The sequence below is a fragment of the Cetorhinus maximus genome, chromosome 13 (genome assembly GCF_964194155.1).
Source record: "Cetorhinus maximus chromosome 13, sCetMax3.hap1.1, whole genome shotgun sequence".
In the NCBI taxonomy this organism is placed as follows: domain Eukaryota; kingdom Metazoa; phylum Chordata; class Chondrichthyes; order Lamniformes; family Cetorhinidae; genus Cetorhinus; species Cetorhinus maximus.
Window position 1 is genome coordinate 29,483,170 of NC_135891.1, and position 16,884 is coordinate 29,500,053.

Here is a 16,884-nt window from a genome sequence, read left to right on the forward strand (position 1 = left end):
CACTAAACCAAACACATCTTTAGCAATTATGTAGTGTGGTAAAGTGAGGTACCCTGTCCCTTTAAGAGAATGCAAATGTACTGATCATGTGACAACACTGATGAATTATTGTACAGCGCAGGCAACTGGGAACTTTAAGTCTAGGTCTGGAGGTTTCTGAATGATCATGTATGATCTGGTGCTATGCCCTACGTCTCAATAAACCATTACTGTTTATTCTTACATCAGTCTCTCCCCATTATTGATTGCAAGCAGCAATTGATGAGAACATAGGAAGGCGTGCAGTTAAAGCTCGGTGGCCAACAAACTCATTTACCCAAGACATAAAATGTAGTAAAGTGAACTATTATTTTATTGGCTCCTGTTATTGGATATCAACTGGGGTCCTTCAGGTCATGCCAGGTTTTAGGTACAATGGAATTTTTTTGGGCATGAATTACCTAACAGCACTAAATAAGCTAAGATGTGCTTTACTATTTTGGTGTCTGTGTTCGTTTTCAAGTGGGCAGTTTCTAGAAATAGACTAACAAACACCAAAGCGCTTGATGAATGCATCAAATGCTAAAACCTAAAGCAGCTGATCGTAATGCACTTTCTATTACGTAAATGCAGGTTGTGGAATGGAACCACAGAAGTCAGAGAGATTAACTTTGCTGAGTTAGCTAATGTCAGCCAGGAGGGCAGCATGACAACTGTCCCCAGTGGCCCTGGATAGGGAATGGAAAAAATAAACCAGTGACCTTGTTTCTGATCCCTGAATCCTGTCCAGTGACGCTGACAGTGCATGCCTGTAGGTCAGTTGTAGGAATGCATTAAAAGTATATGATTTATGATCATTTGGAGAATTCATCCGTTGTTAGGGATTCCTAATATGGCTTCCCTTATTTAAAATCCTCCCTTAGCAACCTGAGGGATTTCTATGAGAAAGTGCCTTGTGTAGTAAAAAAAATGGCAGATGGGTTGATATTATTATGTATGTTAGGGTAGTGTTTCCACTAATAATTTCTGTGCAATCCAGGAGGAATAGCTAAAGCAGTGCAAAAATTGGAGAATTTTAAGCTTAAGTGAGTTACGTTCAAATCCATTTAATGCAAGTTTCCTGCCAACTTTTACTGGTTCACGATTCAATTTGCCAGACCAGGCCCCACCCACAAAGACTTATCACACCTCCATGTCCAAATTCCAGTGAGTGGGCTGGCTCAGGAAAGCGCTTCAAATTTTGTTCCTTTTCATAGGTGCACAGGCAAGAGTAGGCATGTTTTACAGATGTTCTCATATCATAAAGTATTTAATTTATGAAGAAACTGGCGAGTTTATGCCAATGAAACTATTAAATGGTTGCGTAGTTTTTTAAAGCGATTTAAAATCAGGTCACTTATGAGTGGAGGACTGACATCCTTCTTAAAAATATTTATTTTTAGTGATAAACTGTATTCCAACTGTATAGCTATATTCCAAAACTGCACCATACTCTGGAATTTTCCATCCCTGTTAGAGCCAGGCGTCATTGGCGGGCATGAACCGTCACTATGGCACCATCGTGAAATGAGTTTCTGATCGTCCACTCCACCCATCAATGGCGGGCCCTCCTTCCCACCACCGCATGTCAGGAACATAATTTTAATGTATCTACATCTAGTTATAAGGCCATCCCATCGGAATCACCCCCCACCCATGTCAAATTTACCGCCCACGTCGGCAGGAAAACATGCCAACCCAAAACACGTCTCGACATGTGTGAAATGCAGAAGTCAGGACATACTGTTAGGGCCTTGCTCACATCGTGGACATCAGAGGAGCAGCAGATGCTGGAGCTTTACAGTTACCGGACCCTGGAGCAACATGTGCACTGCATGCTGAGTGGGTTTATATGGACATGGCTCCACTGAAAAGCATTTCACAGAAGGCGGAAGGTCACCATTGATGTCTAGGGTCTGCTTCGGGACATCAGTGTCTTGGCCATGATCTGCCACAGATGATCATCGGGTGGGGGAGAAGAAGGTCTAGGTTTGACTGGGAGAGGAAGGTGTACCCAGGGGCAGGGTGGAGAGGAGAGTGAGGTTGGGAGGGGGGGAACGATGGTGCCGGGTGGGGGTGAGGTTGGGAGGGGGAGAGTACAGAGGGAGGAGGGTGTAATGGGGGAGAATGCGGCAACTGAGGAGGTAGATGTAAAGGAGGAGGAAGGTGTAAGGGAAGGAGTTCAGAAGGGGGAAGAGTTTGGAGGAGGTGAAGGACTTCGGGGGAAAGAAGGACTTTCGGGGGGGGCAGGAATCCAGAGGGAGAAAGGACTCCAGGTGGAGGAAGGAATCCAGTGGGAGGAAGGAGTTCAAAAAGGGAAGGAGTGCATTGCAAGAAGGAGTCTGGGGAGGAAGGAGTAAGGGTGGTGGAAAAAATAAGGATGAGGGCAGGGGTAAGGATGGAGGAAGGAGTAAGGGTGGAGGAAGGAGTAAAGGGGGGGCTGTCCAAGTGAACATACAATGGAGGGGTCTGCAGAGTCAATGACTGCCTTCTAGGGAACAAAATAAGGGTGGGTGTGGTAGGAAGGAATGGTGAGTATGAGAGAGGGCAGAGTGAGCCAGTAGGGTGGGAGAGTGAATGTGCGACGGTAGCAGTAGGAGAAATGGTGGGGGTGGTTGATAGGGATTCGGAGGCAGATACGGACCCTGATGGTGGGAAGGAGGAGCTTGAGAAGGTCAATTTGGATGAGGGTGGAATTCTCAGGAAGATAGGGAACATGCACGTTCACCTGGACATCCTGGAAAGAAAAGGCATCTGGTTGGTAGGTGATAGTGGGGAGCTGGAAGGTGATGCCGGGGGCAGGGGGGGGCTCAGTAGTGATGGGGGAAAGGACCAATGACTGGGGGAGAGGAAAGGAGGGGGTAGCTGAAAACATTCTTAACCACCATGCTTCTGAAATCGAAAGTGAAAGGAGCCTCATGTTGGATGGGCACACGTGTTGCATTGGAGATCGATCGGTGGATGGGCAGGTCAGCTCAGACAGACAAGAGAAAGAGAACCCCAACAGGCAGCATTGAAAATGCTCAGGACAGTGAGATGAGTGTGATGGAGGAAGGCTCCACATGCGTGGGAGAATGATTGCATGAGGCTCGGAAAGGCCCTGCCGCACACACACTTCTCCTTCCAGAGTCACTCGTGGTCAGGCTGCATGCAGGGGGGATGAGTAGGGGGGATACTGGGGGAGGACTCATGAAGCCTGTAAATGAAGCTGAAATGCACCATCATACATTATTCATTGAAAGTGAAATTATTTTCAGCTTATAATGTGACAAAATGTGTTCACCCATGCAACCACTTGTGATCAGAAATTTTTAACTTTTCTAGGCTTACCACTTCTTCTAGGTGGAGAGAGGTTGAGGTGCCCCATTTCCCTCTCACGGTGCAACTGCAGGAACTCACCCATGGCTACCACAATGGAGTGCAGGCCTGCGCGCATCTCCGCGTTCTGCTGGACAAGGGTCTCCAAAGCAATCGCCATATTTCCCATAGAGACTTCAATACGCGCACATGTGGGCACCACTTCATCAGCGAGCAGGCAGTCGCACCCCTCCGACTCGCATGCCACTCTGTTGAGGGCTTCTAACAACTCTATGTAATGTTCCCTTACCCTCTGCTGACTTTCCTCGATGGGTTGGAAGGCCAAATCTAGAGGCTCGTTTCCTGACTCAGACTCCACAGTTGCCTCCTCCACAGCAGTCCTCCACGTGCTGGGGAGCTCAGCTGAACATGCCTCCTCCTGCTGTGAGCACATATCTGTGCAGCGACCACTAGATTATGAACCTGAGCCTGCTCTAGATCTAGGTCCCACTAAACAATGTGTCTCTACGCTGGTGCAGAGTGTGGGTAAGTGCTGTGACAAGTCTTCCAGGCTGCTTATCTCCAGCTCTTCAATGGAGGAGGTGTCTTCTTGGATGGTGGTGCAGACCTGGACAGAGCTGAGGGACTGGCTGGCTGAGGGTGTCGGTCCTGTGAACCAAAGTAGAGATAATTAATACATGGCAGCAGAGTCAAAAGCAAGAGAGAGACCCCTCGCAGTTGCGTTGAGAGAGGGATGATGAGGTGCAGGATCCTCACGTGTTTGTTTGCCGCCAACATTGCCATTGCCGCAGGCACGGACCACATCCTCACCAGCCAATGTGACAGCACACTCCTCAAAGTGAGTGAGGGGCCTAATGTGGGCCATTCCACACCTGGCCTGGGACCCCACCCCCTGCTGATGTGAGCAGGTTTCTCCTGTATGGGAACAGATGGAGAGAGTGTGAGCAGGACACATGGCACTGCATGGAATGTTTGTGTGGTGAGTGGAACTATGGACAGGATGAGAACATGAGCTCTAGAGGATATGAGCCTGGTGGAGATGTGAGGGTGTGTGTGAGGGTTAGTGGTGTTTTTCTTTGAGTTGTGAGATCCCTGTGGATGTGTGATGGGTTTGAGAGTTTGTGAGTTCAGACTGATAAGAAGAGTGAATACCCCTGGTGGAACAAATGAGACCATTCATCCTCTTTCTGCACTGGGTGGCTGTCCTTTTTTGCAGGGTGTTGGCGTTGACCACCGCTGCCACCACCTTCCATGCTGGATTGGTGACCTTGCCTGCTGGTCTTCATCCAGAGTGGGGATAGAGGACTTTGCAGCAAGCCTCCACAATGCCCAGTAGGCACTCAAAAGAGGCATCACTAAATCTCCCTTTGGCAGCCATCAGTTCCCAGCAGCTTCCTATCTCTTGAAGAGTCCTAGCTCTGGGCAGATGCGCCTTTTAAATTTGGCAGCTGGTTTACTGAAGGCCTGAGGTGACAGCAGAGTGGCTGCCCCACTAGTGAACTGGCATGTTTCCCGGGAATACAAAATGAATGAGGTGGGAATGGGATGATACAGTGTGAAAAGCTGCCATTACAGCCTCATTTTTCCCGCCCGCTACCGCCCACTACCGCACTTAGTGCAAATCCAGGACAATTCATTGGATTATTAGACAGATATTATGCTGAATAGTTTAGAGGGTAAAATATTCTAGGCAGCAGGTTGTCATTAATTGTAGTCGACTAGAATACAGAAAGCTTACAGGTGGCATTCCACAGAGCTCCATGGTAAGATTATTGTTATACATCGGTCGGGATTTTCCGTGCCGGTTGGTGTCGGGCGTGTTCAGTGACGTGAGTGGACAATATGGTGCGATCGGTTTCACCTCGGCATGAAAACCAGTTAGAAAACCCGCCGACAGCCTGCACTTTGACGGGAACTCAGAGGTGAGTAACACAGCAACAATGTGCAGCGCTCGCCAGCGTCGCCTGTTGAACTTTAAGCTTGAGGCGCATTGTGGCGGGGTGGGGCAAGGTCATCCCTGCCATTGAGGTGACTTTGGGGGGGTTGGTCAAGGGCACCCCTTGAATAATAGCGCACAAGCATTCAGGACGGGGTGGGGGGTAGGGTGAGTGAGGGAAGTGGCCACGCATTAGGGAAACCCTTATAAAGTGACCATTCCTCTGCAACTGAGGCAGTTCAGGCGTAGCCACATTGATATGTTTGGAGTTGGTCCTCTAGCTTGTCTGCCCACTCAAGCAACGCAGAGGCATCAAAGTGCCACTAACTGCTCCAGAGCTTTTCACCACCCCCAGCACAGACTGCAAAGTCATGAGCATTTTGATGGACTGAAGAACAGTTGGACGACTGCACACGTTGTACAATCTCCTTGCTAAAGCTGGCACTGGAGCAGTCACTGCTGGAGGCGCCCACAGCCCCTTGCAATGTCAGCATCTTGGTTTGCACCAATCTCCTCCATGGTTCAAGCTAACAGTGCAACCTTGCAGTGTGGGTTAGGAGAATGCCTACACTCAAGCTGAGAGCACAGCATGCAGTCTAAGGGGCAAAGCTGCTGCCAATCGGTCATGAGTGGGCCGGAGGTGGGTGGGGTCTCGGGCAGCCATGCAGCGCGTTAATCTCTGACCATCCAAGTGGTGGCCAGCACTCTCCGGGAAGCGTTAAGGGGCCTTCACACTTAACCAGGACAGGTTCTTAGCACACCCATGCTAACCACGTGTCTCTCTCTTTCATCCTGCAGGAGGAGTACATCAGGATCATGGAGACTGGTGAACTAGCTGAATGCCTGATGGCCTACAGAGAGTGAAGACAACAGAGGAGAGAGCGACTGAGGATCCTGGCTGCGCAGAGGCAGGAGCAGCACCCTCTGGAAGAAGGGGCAGCTGGGGTTCCTGCACACGCCACTGAAGAGCCACAGCGAGCCGTTGGTAGTCGATGCCTAGCGACACCCAGGGTCTATAGACGCCACCTTTCATTCCTGCAGATGACTGAGAACCAGTGTCACTGAAGACTGCGCTTGCCTAGGAAACTGGTCGGTCACATCTGCCTACTGCTGCAGGATTTGGCGCCACGGGAACATGGAGGGCATCCACTGCCAGTGGCCCTGAAAGTGACAGCGGCACTCAATTTCTACACCAGTGGCTCCTTTCAGTGCTCCACAGGTGACCTCTGTGGGATCTCACAAGCCTCCACCCACAAATGCATCCATGAGGTCACGGAAACCATCTTTGCGAGGGGCATACAACTTTGTGCATTTCACCCGGGACCAGGACAGCCAGGATGCAAGGGTGATTGGATTTGCCCAGATCTCGGGTTTCCTATAGGTTCAGGGTGCGATCAACAGCACTCATGTGGTGCTCAGATCTCCGTCGCAACACACGGTGAATTACATCAACCACAAGGGCTTCCATTCGCTGAATGTGCAGCTGGAGTGCGACCACATCCTGCAGGTGTGCGCACGGTTTCCTTAGTCAGTCACAGATCCCTGAAGTCTTCCAGGGTCCACAGAAGCTACAGGGGTGGCTCCTCAGGGACAAGTGCTACCTGCAGAGGCCATGGCTGATGACACCCGTGTGGCAGCTTCAGACTGCAGCAGAACGAAGGTATAACGAGGCTCATGCTGCAACTTGCAACTTGGTGGAGCAAACCATTGGGATGCTGAAAATGAGGTTCCACTGGGCCGATCTGGTGGAGGCCTGCAATTTAGTCCACAGAGGATGCCACGCATCATCGTTGTCTGCTGCACCCTTTACAACCTGGCACTGCAACGGGGAGACGAGCTGGCTGAAGAGGAGATGGAGGAGCTGGAGGTCTCCTCCGATGAGGAGGACGCTGACAAGGATGAGGGTAAGGATGTCCTCGAAGGTGACGATGACAGGGATGAGGCCTTTGCACTGGCTAGACGAGGCAGGCATGCCCGGGAGGCCATCATAGCTGCTAGATTTGTGGAGGATGATGATGACATGCAGTGAGGTGACCCCATAGATCCTCACATCGCATCTGTGAACATCTGGCTCCAGTCTGGCTTATGGCAGCGCACATACCCTTTGTGATAATGTTCCTGTCATGGAGACGCAGTGGAGTTGTTGGATTGCAGGAGGATGATGACGACATGCAGTGAGGACACTCCATAGATCTTCACATAGCGTCTGAGAATATCTGACTCCTGTCTGGCCAAGGGCAGCTCCCTTGTGCTCTGTGATCAGGGTCATATCTTAAAGATGCAGGCTTGAAACTTTAGAAGCATTTGATCCTTTGTCCACCTTCAGCACCTGAGCCCTTCAGGAGCAAAGTATCACTGGTCCTAAACGCTGAAGAGATGGGGGCCAGCCCCATCTTAAAGATGCTGAGAGCAGACAGAGAGGATGACGGAACTCTGTGACACTTGCCCACTACATTCTGGCAGCAATGACAAGCACCACCGAGGTGCAGGCATCAGTAATGTTTCCAGGGAGTGTGAGGCTGAACCATCACTTTGGTCCAGAGGCGTCACAGTGCACAGGGAAGGTACCCTGGACTGAGATACCTGCCTTTTATCTTGTGCAGGAAGGTTTCACATCTGAGTGGCAAGAACACTGCTCATCAGAACAAGGAGCCATAGGCAGAGAGATATCTTGGGAGTTTATGAACAATAGTGAACATTATGTACAAGTGATTAACACCCATGCCCAGGCTGTGCAATTAGTTCCTCTTAACTTTCCTAACCCTGCCGCTATGACTTGGTGCTCCCCAGACATCCACAGCGGAGGTGGAGGCAGCCTGCTGATTGCAACTTCCTGTCTGTGATGACCCTGGTGGGTGTCCTCTGGAAGGCCAAGATCTAGAGGGTCCCTGCCTGCTTTTGGGGTCCTGCTGTGTGGCAATGGCACCCTCCTCGGCCTGTGAAGCTGGAGCTGCAGAGCTCACAAGAAGAGGGGATTCGGATGGGCCGGACACTTACGGAGTCACCTGGATGGGTGTGCACCTGCTGATCCTCCTCCCTATGCGTGTCAGAGGGCCCAAGGCTGAATCTTTGAGGAGAAGGAGTAGCTGGAGTGAGATCCTGCTGCTGGCACCCCTCTCGTGTACACACGGTTGGAGGCCAACTATGGTATCAGCGATGAAGTTGAGCCTGCGCAGCAGTGCAGGAGCGACATCCTGGACAAAAGTCTCCATGATGGCCGCCATCCTACCAGGGTTGACGTCAGTGTGTTGGCATACCGGTGCTATCACCTCAGAGTGAAGGCGGATGGACTCCTCCATCGTGCCTTGCAAACTGAGGATTGCAGTGGACATCCCTTCCTGATGTTCCCGAGCAGCTCCAGCAACTGTGACATGACCGAGTCCAGAGGCTCGTCATCTGACTCGGACTCAGCAACGTTCTGGCCTCCAGCAGTCCTCCGAGTGCCGGACACCAGTGAAGTCCCTGCCACCACCTGCTGTGGACCAGATAGTGCGATGTGCTCACCAGATTGTGCTCCTGAAGCTATTCTGAAGTTAGGTCCCACCGAAGTGCATGTCTCTGCACTGGTGGAGGGTGTGGGTGAGCACTGTGACTGGACTTCAAAGAGGGTGCCTTCAGATTCCTCTTCAGAGATTTCTTCAGCGTTTGATTGGAGGCCCTGGATCATGGACTCAATCGGCTGTTTCCCAGATGTGCCTGCGCAAGCAAAGGGACATAATTAGTGCATGGCAGTGGCCTATGAAGCAGGACACATCACTCACAGCATGGTTGTCCGATGGATGCTGCACTGCTCGCCCTCACTTGGTAGAGCATCGCCAACCTCACCGTCATGCTGAACCAGTCCAGATCATCGCCAGCCAGCTCTGTTTTCAAAGTCCATGAGGACCTTGATTTCAGGCATTCCTCCACCGGTCTGCAACTTCTTTCTGCTGTTGTGTGCCGGCTTGTCCTGCATGAATAGAGATGGAGAAAGTGTAAGCAGGACGACTGCCAGGCCAGTTGATAGGTATGCCTGACATGTGTGGCTGGTGTGGTCCCATGGACAGGATGGGTACAATGACGGTGAGTGTGAGAGAGTGAATGGTGATGTCCCTTGAACTGGCAGTGAATGAGAGCCCTGTGGATGTGTAATGGGTTTGTGAGTGTGTGAGCTGGGAGTGATGAAAAGAATGACTTACCCTGGCGGAAAGGAGGAGACCATTCATCCTTTTGCGGCACTGGGTTGGGGCTGTCCTCTTCTGAAGGGCGTTGGCACTGACCACCACTGCCACTGCCTCCCAAGCCTGGTTGGTCATGCCATTGGCCATCCTGCGGCCAGAGTGGGGGTACAGGACATCCCGGCAGGACTCCACAGCATCCAAAAGGGGTTCCAGTGATACATCGCTGAAACTGGGGGCTCCAGTCTTTTTGCCTTTCTTGGACATCTTCCCTGCAGCAGTTGTGGGCTGGAAGCACTGAGATGTGCACACGCAGCTGAACTTTAAACATGGCACCCGGCGTGATGAAGCGGCGAGGCGATGGTGAACGAGCGAATGAGAGCCCGCCCTCCATGGAAGCAGCGTGTTTCCTGGGAATGCGTAAGAAATGTGGTGGGTTTGGGGCAATACAGCGTGAAAACCCACCATCGCAGCCAGCGGGTAAAATGCTGTGCTTCCCAACCACTACCACACTTAGTGCAAATCTGGGACGAGTCGTTGGATTATTGGACATATATTATGCTGAATAGGTTACAGGATAAAATATTCTAGGCAGCGGATTGTCATTAATTGTAGTGGACTTGAATACAGAAAGATTGCAGGCGGTGTTCCACTGAGTTCCCTGTCAAGATAATTGTTATTCACCACCTTCATTAATGATTAGGATAAGAGGATTAATAAAGCAATTTGCAAATTCGCAACTGACATGAAAACATGCAAAGCAGTTAGTAATTCAGACAGAGCAATAGGTCACAAGCCAATTTCTGTAAATTAGGAGAGTGGCTTCTTTTGAAGCAAATGTCCTCTAATGTGAACCCAATTCAGGCTCCTTAACTAACCAAAGGGCCCATCCCCTTCAAGTGCATGCTTCACCACAGGAAATGCCAAAAACACAAAAACTATATAGGCTGGGGATTACTGTTAGTAACTTTAGCGAATCAATACTCGACACATTCGTATGGCATTCCTCTGTGTTCTAATTTAAAAGAAGAGTTAACGCATTTAACACAATTAATGTATTAATACTTCTATTAAAATAGCAGACACATGCTTTTAGCATTTATTAACAGTAATTTGTTAATCCAGCAACAAAATACCTACTATAACTATATATATATTTGTGTGTATGTATATATATTTATTATTCTTTTGTCGCCAATGCTTTAAAGGTGTTTCCCCAAGTCACCTGTGAACAATGTCTTTGTATGTGTGTGTGTATTTTCTTACCCATGAAGTAAGAAATTCAATTTAAAATAACCCAGCAGCGAAGCCTTTTTACTTAAAAAGGAAAAGGGTTTGTTTATTTCACTTCATTGCTCTGGAAGTTACTTAAGAACATATAAAGTTACTACCACATATGCACATAAAGATTAGTGACAGGTGGAGATAAAACAATACTTATTAAGAATATAATCAGTTCAGTCTTTATTGCTTTACGCAGGCCTGGTGGTTTTTAAAATCGAGGTGTGTTGTCTGAAGTGAAGGTTTTGAGGTTGTAGGATTGTCTCCGCAGCTGCGATGGATTCTAAAGTTGACTCTCCAGATGTTGCTTTCACAGGTAGCTTAGTAGATGGAATCAGGTTTACAGGGAGGAGTGAAGGTTTCTTGCTTCTCTGGTCTTGCAGGTGCAGCACTTTCAAACTACCCAGTTACTTACAGCACGCCATTAGCTGTTTTTGGATGTCTCCCCCTATCTCCCTGGGTTGAAGCTCATGTCTGCTTCTCTGAAGATGTTTCCCTATGGGCCTCTGTGGACCTGCCTTTTGTAGGCCACTATCTCAACAGTACCAAATCATGTTCCAAATAAGGAAACTGATTAGACCAGTCCTGAGGCCTATTTTAGCCATTGTCTGTTTGAGGACCCATTAAATTCCAAATGTCTTTTGTGGACACTCTTGAGGTAAACATATTCTGGTACACATCTGGGTAATAAGGGTCAAATCCACAAGAGAAGAAATGTGACAATTGTAGTATAAGGGTCTAGCGCTTACAGGGTTAATGTGGGATTGAGTACAGTACCACCCACGCTGTGATGTAAGAAGGCACATGACCCAGGGGCCAGTGCAGTGTTGAATAGAGAAGTGTAAGGACCTAAACATGGAGATAGCTCCTAGCCTGTACCCTTTACTGTACCTGTGTAAATAGTCTACTTGTTATAAAAGACTTACAGTTAATCTACTGAAGACTACAAAGGCTTCTTTAAGAGCCATCATTCTGTAACCAACACCTTCCCAACAAACATCAGAATCCATTTTGTTTCAGTTTTTTTTAATCAGTTTAAGGTTTTTATAGGTAACCTTAAAATAGTTTCTTTCGAAATTCATAACATTGTCATGAAAACACTTTTGTGATAATATATATTTTATATCTTTACCACACAACCATGTGAATGCTGTTTTGAATCAAATACCTTGGAAAATATTACATTATAGATGATGTAGTGATAAACGTGATTTTTGCTTTCAGTTGTCCTCAGCATTAATGATTTTTTTTAAAAATGGCAGCATGGAAGAAAATGGGCTTTACTGGCATTGAAAAAGGCCAGTAACACCATGTTAAAATCTGGGCCACTACTAGGTAACCTTTAAACCAGCTTACCTTTCATTGCTGTTATTTCATTGCTGTTTGTGAAATCTTTCTGTGCACAAAGACCTGATACGTTTGCTTACATAATAAGACTGCCTTTCAAACCGATTAATTATCAGTAAAGTATTTTAAGACATTTCCGAGAAGCGTGATAATGTATGATATCGATGTAAGTAGTTCTTTCTTTCAATCTCTCAGGAAGCATCTGGCTTCCATATACTTACCATCTCCCTCAGGTGAGATCAGTAACTCACTATATAGAGAATTACCGGCATAAACCAACATCCCATTAGGTAGTGGCATGGCACACTAAAGCTCACCATACTTTGTGACTACATGGCCTTTTAGAAGAATTTGTCTTTTGAGAGAAACCTTGATTGGCGGTCACACTTGAATCCTTGATTTATCAGCCGTTAAAATGAAAAGTCTGCTCCTGTGGCTTTTGTAACCTACACAACTGGAAAAATACTTCTTGGCAAAAACTCTTAATATTTAGTCCCACCTGGTTCTCTGCTGAGCTTACTTATCTGTAGAAATTCAATTTAAAATTAAATATTAAAAATTAAAAATTTAAGATATAAAAAATTTAAAACTTTCATTTGTACATCCAATCCCAGATTTCAGTAAATATGCCTTATTCATTTCTATGATTTATTTAAAGCACCAATGCAAAAAAACCTTGAGTTATGAAAGCAAGATCTTCAGATCAATCAAAATAGTTTTAATATGCTCATCAGTTGTAGTTGACAGATGGCAAATGATGTCAAGCTTTCATGGGAAAAGCCTCAAACAGCAGTAGCACCAGCCTTCTCACTTACACCTAATCTGTTAATATGCATATCTGTTTATAAATTGTAACTAAGTTTAACACAACATTCCATAACAATCAGTTTTAGATTAGACTAGGATTGGGAATTAATGCCAAATGTAATAAGAGTACTGAGTATGAAAACAATGACTACTATCGATCAGTGAGGACAACTTTTAAAAATGTCACAATTTCAGGAAAGCTTTAAACATTAAAAAGAAAGGACTTTTATTTATCTAGCACTTTGTCATGTCTTCAGGCCATCTCAATGCACTTCACAAAACAAATGAATTACTTTTGAAATGCAGTCACTGTTGTTAAATGGAAAAGCATGGCAGCTGATTGTACACATAAACATTCTCCAAGCAGCAACTAGAATGATTGGCCATTATTTTGTTTTTGTCAATATTTTTAGACGTGATTGTTGGTTTTGGACACCAGATGCCCTCCATGTTCCTCTTTGAATAGTGTATTCAGGTCTTTCATGTCCATCTAAATCATTGGACTGTGCAGATGGGGTCTCAGTATAATGTGTCATCTCTCAAATTGCAGTACTCCCTCAGAACTCCACCAGAGGATCAGCCTAGAATATGTGCTGAAGTATATAGAAGAGTTTGAATAATTATAGATCCACTGTGATCAACCAGCGACTCTGCTTGGCTTTATCTATTATTTCTACAAGTAGAACATATTTTAAAACTTTTTTTTATCTGATTAGAAGTGCTGTTTCTTGTGAAAACACCAAAGCTTCTTGGAAATAAAATGACAAATGCCTAGAGAAGAAATGACTCCTCAATTTACCTGCAATGTGGGTCACCGCTTCCCTCCAATGTTATTAATTTCTTTTTATATTGCAGGCGATTTGGGAGAATTGTTGCTGTCTCATGTTTATACCCTAATAGTACAGTCAGTATCCCTTTAAAACCAGGCGCAAAGTGGGTCCCAGTATTTTACACATGTGCTGACTGGCAATAGCAGTGTCATGTGCAAAATATTGGCATTATGATAACAGCAGCTTAAAGTGAATCAATGTGCGTGCATAAAGGATGATGTCATGACTGGAATCACAGTGCAGTCAGTTGGAAGAGGGAGCTTACTTGTTCCAAGAAGGCCAGCAGCAATAAAAACAGGTATTCAGGGCCACCAGTTCTTTAAAAAATCTGTCCTGTTTGGCTTTTGGTTGTTGCCAGTTGCATGATTCCATGGATTGACAGCTGGAAAACATGAACATTATGAAAACAGATGCATGACTCTTTGGGCCCAATGTTACCTCTGTGCAAGTGGATGGATTTTGACTGGGTTAATAAGGCATTGTGATGGAAGTGAGGAATTCCTGACACAAAAGTGTCTGCTGATCATTGAAGACATCCTGAAGATGGCAAACAATTTGTAAAGCAGTTTTAATTTCTGAATTCAGCCTGCAGATATTTGCAGTTGTTTTTGACTTCATCTGAAAGGGTTAACTTGGTAGCTTGATGTTGCCTCTCACTTTCTAGTGTGATGATATGAGGGGAATGGCTAGAGACCTGGCATATGAGAGATGGCAGCTGCAACTCCTGGTTGGCATCGTCCTCTTCACTGCCATGTTCCTATAAGCCCACTGACTCCCACAGCTACCTGAGCCACATTTCGTCTCACCCTGCTTCCTGTAACAATTCCATTCATTCTCTCAGTTTCTCTGTCCCTGTCACATCTGTTCTGACGCACCCCACCCCAGCCTTTCCCTGCATCTGTACTTGCTTTAACATTTCTAACATTTTCCAGTTCTGAATGAAGGTGATGACCTGAATTGTGGTCTGTTTCTCTCCCCACAGATGTTGCCTGACCTGCAGATTATTTCCAGGATTTTTTTATTGAATATCATTTCCTCCTTACCCACCCTGGGAACCAACATCCTTTTAAAGAAACACTTGCTGAACTAAGTCAAGAGAAACTCCAACTTGACATCTTGCAGTATGATTACCCAGCCCACCCACCCTGCCCCCACCACTTCCAGCAATTACATTACATCCATAATCCCAAAAACCCTTCTTCTGCTTTAACAGCCTCTTGTCCCCATATTTCCTACTTTACCTCTCTCATACACAATCCTCAGCTGCTATCTTTACTATCTTCTTGCAGGGCAAATTGATGCATACCGTACATCAGAGGCAGATCACCAGAAGGTGTTTCTCCAATCTAAAGTACCCCATTCCCTTTGAGAAGGCCAGGCAGCTCATGGGGAGGTGCTGAGTACTTTCTGTACCAGATCACTGACAGTGGTACCTGCACTGTCAACATGGGGAGAATTTCCCCCCCGTTAGGGGGGGGGGGTTCTTCGAGGGCAGGTGGGAGCGGGCGCGAACCTGATTGGCGCCCCCCAATCGGGTCCACGCCGCCATTTTACATGGGCCAATTAAGGCCAGCCCAGCGTGATGCACACCCAGGAGCACTGAGCGCTCCATTTGCGGGCGGGCAGGGGAGTTCCCTGAGTCGTGCATGCCAGCAAAAGAGTGCAGAAATCTCCCTGAGGCACAGGGGAGATTAGTTTAAGTTTTGAACATCTAAATAAAGAAATTAAAAACTTTTAAAATGTGTCCCCTCATGTGACACTGTCACATGAGCTGGGACATGTCAATGATTTTTTAAAAAATTTTATTGAATTTTTAAACATTTCCTGAAGCTGTGGGACTGGCAGCTCCCTCTCAGGCAGGGCCAACACAGGCTCCACACGCCAGAGGACGACTGCGGACATCCGAGGAACGGAACATACTGGGGCCCTACAGCAATGGGATCCTGGAGGAATGTGCATCACATAGTGGGAGGATTTATATAGACATGGCTCTGCTGCAAAGCAGCTCACAGAAGGGGGAAGGTCACCGTTGAGGGTCTGCTTCGGGACATCAGTGTCTTGGCCATGTTCTGCAACGGATGGTCATCAAGGGGTGGAGACAGCCTGTGCAATGGTTAGCCCTGTTGTTGTCTCTGATGACTTTGGCCTGCGTCCTCTGGAGAGCTGAGGCCTTGAGGGCCCCGGCTAGCTTTGGCTGTCCTGTTGGCGAGCTGCTCCCTCTGCGGTGACAGATACGATGTTGAGGGAGTCACAGGCAAAGGGGGCTCAGGGGGAGAGGGCAGTCTCTGAAGTTCCTGTGTGGATGACCCAGGGATGTCCAGCTGCCACCACCCCCCCCCCCCCACCCCCCCCCCCCCCCCCCAACCTCAGGGTACCTGAGGGCCCAGCCTGACTCCTTGAGGGGAAGGAGCAACTGGAGGGACGTGGATGTGCCCTGTTACCGTCTTGCATTGCCACTGCAGGAGCAAATCCATGGCTGCAGCAATGGAGTGCAGATCTGCACACATCTCCACATTCTGCTGGACCAGGGTCTCCATGGCAACCACCATGCTTCCCATGGAGACCTCCATACCTCCATTTGTGCACATGTGGGCACCACTTCATCAGAGAGCAGGCGGGTGTACACCTCTGACTCGCGTGCCTCTCTGCTGAGGGCCTCCAACAGCTCTCTGTGATGTTTCCCTGCCTCCTGCTGACTCTCCAGGATGAGGTGGAAGTCCCAATCCAGAGGCTCGTCATGTGACTCAGACCACAGCAGTCCTCCGAGTGCCGGGGAGCTCGGCTGAACCTGCTGCGGACAAGTGTCCGTGCAGTGACCACTAGATTGTGAACCTGAGCCTGTTCTGGATCTAGGCCCCACCGAGGTGTGTGTCTCTGCGCTGGTGGAGGGTGTGAGTACGTGCTGTGATAGGTCTTCCAGGCTGCTTATCTCCGACTCTTCACTGGAGGAGCTGTCCTCCTGGCCAGAGGTGAGGACCTGGATGGAGCTAAGGGACTGGCTGGCTGAGGGTGTCGGTTGCTTGGCACAGCTCCCCGTGAACCAAAGTAGATAATTAGTGCATGGCAGCAGAGTCAAAAGCAGGAGAAAGAGCACTCAGAGTTGCTTGAGAGAGGGATGATGAGGTGCAGGATCCTCGCGTGGGTGTTTACCACCAACCTCACCATTGCCGCAGGCACAGTCCACGTCCTC